Here is a 2549-nt window from a genome sequence, read left to right as displayed (position 1 = left end):
TTGGTCAGTCTTTCATTTTGCTTGCGATTAGATTTCTCATCCTTTTTTCTTTTAAAATTATTAATGATTACAATGTATGTGTTATCTGTTCTTTAAAGTTATCCTTTTGGGATGCTTCATTCAATTATTCTAAACCCTGGAGCACTTGCCAAATGCTAGAAACTCTCATTACATGTTGCCAATATGTCAGGGGTGGGGATAGAAGATGAACTACTTGTTTTGGTTGGTATCTCGCCTTTCTCCAGGAGGACAATATTCCTTACATGGGGAATCAAAATGACTTTGCAGATAATAAATAAAAAATAGGGTTAACATTGGAGTGTGTGTGTACGTGTGTGATATCAAAAACACTCCTAGAAGACTGTAGGAAGTTAGCACCCACCCATCTTCTAGAAAAATGAAATATTCTAGGAAATATTAAAAAGGCAGAATATTATACCTCCCTGGATGAGAAATAGAGAAACATGTTTTTAGGCAGGAAGCAGACTCACTCTTAATAGCCCCCACCCTCCTCAATAGCCCACAGCAGATGTTAGCACTTAAGAGATAAAGAGATAGCTAGGTCTATTCATAAGCAAATGCCCTCACCAAAGATCCAAGGAAGATAGGATTAGCCCTCTACTCATCTAGCAACAGAACTCACCACATGGCATGTGGGGAGATTACATCACCCAGGAAGATTCAACCAAACTTAACACACAGCAGGGGTGGGTTCTACTTACCTTTACTATTGGTTCACAACGGAGCCGCACACTCTTCCGTGCATACGCAGAAGCTTCCTGATGGCATTGGAGTTGGTGGGCAGAGCCTCCCGCCGGTTTTACTACCGGTTCTATAGAACTGGTCCGAACCAGGGGCAACCCACCACTGACACACAGACAACCTAAAAATCTAGCTATGACCTCTGACAGAGGCCAATCAGGATACTCTTCCTGTGCCCCAGGAAGTTCAAAGCCAGAGAGGGTATAAGACCCAGGGACTTTCAGCATCTCTTCCCTTTTTTCTCCCAGGACCTCAAACCATGTGGTCCTGGCCACCATTAAAAACCATCTTTCCAAGCAGTCTCCATGTTTCCAGTGTCTTTCTCCCCACTTGGAACTGGACTCAGAAGGACATTTCTTCCAACAGCTGCATCAAATCTCAGTTGCCAATGAAACTGCATGGATGCAGGTGCTTGGAGTTGCTGAGTTTGACTTCAATGTGTCTTTCCTTTCTCTCCAGAGGTGTCCAGAATCTTTTCATGAAATTCCCAGCTAGCATGATTTTATGACTAGGAGTGGTGGATATTAAAATTCAGTATAATTGAGAGTATCACTTAGAGACGATTGCCTTAAAATAGAACTTTTAAGTAAAAGTAATTACTGCTAAATGGAGGGGGGGGAATCCCATAGGAGAAAGACAGGCGGATTTGATCAAATTAGCTGTCAGGAAGTGCCTTCTGTGAGATAGTTTTGACAAAACAGATTAAAATTGGCTGCTGTTATTATAAAGAGCATTAGGTTGTCTAACTTATTCCATGAAACAAACTTAGAGAATCCATCTGAACAAATATTAAGTTTAATCAATGCAAAATATTTATGCTCTTTATTCCTTGAGGACCGTTACCTTTTCCTGGAAAGATTTCAAACATTTTCAAATATAGCTGAATTTTTTTCCCCCTTTTCATTTTCCTTTGAAATTTAAATAATCAACCTTGTCTTTAGCCTAACAACCCATGGAAGCTTGCTTCAGCAAGCTTCAACTAATGCAAAATGCACCCATTAAACTGCAGGTGATATTTAGTATTCGGCTCAAACAGTCCAGTATGGAAAGATCTGCATTGATTGCTAACTCTTTCTGAAATCCTTTCCAGGATCAAGATTTTAAGATATATTAGAGATCAACTCCAGTATTGAAGCCTTCAAGGGAAGTCCTTCCTTTAGCAAATTTCCCCAACATAGAAGGGGAATATTCTGAACAGGTGAAAAAGAAAGGACATTCTCCTGCATCACAAATGTGAAGCTTGGACAATTATAGGATTTCTGTATGCAGTTTAAAGACTGAATTCCATTTATTTCGTATTTCAGAAAGACTGTAAAAACATCTCTTTATTTTTAATTTGTTCTGCTTAAATTGTTAGTAGCAGAAGTGGACGGGGGGCACGGAAATAAAATACCTATGGAAGACCGTTGAATAATTATAATTTAAATAAAAATGAAGACACCACAGGACACTATTAGCCTAAGCCACATGCGTGCAGAAGATTGGCCCTGTTAGGGTGTGTGTAAAAAGTATTTGTTGCTTGTGCAACGAGCAGAGCAGAAACACACAGGGAAGGAGATAAACGTCCAGCTCGTGTGAGAATAATACTTTATAGATAACAAACAGTCTCGGTGTAAGTAAAACAGTCCAAGGTCATAAACAGTAATATCAGTCCAGTAAGTATCTTCCCTTACCAAAGCAAACAGACTTTAGTAACTATTGGTATACAGTACCATATAGTAGACTCAGTAAGCAACAGGATACAATCAGGTATCAATCCGGAAGAAGCAGGAAGAAGGAACGCTTCT

This window comes from Pituophis catenifer, unplaced genomic scaffold, assembly GCF_029215685.1.
Source record: "Pituophis catenifer annectens isolate HBS135680 unplaced genomic scaffold, rPitCat1.0.hap2 SCAF_1, whole genome shotgun sequence".
In the NCBI taxonomy this organism is placed as follows: Eukaryota; Metazoa; Chordata; class Lepidosauria; order Squamata; family Colubridae; genus Pituophis; species Pituophis catenifer.
This window is presented reverse-complemented; position numbering follows the sequence as displayed.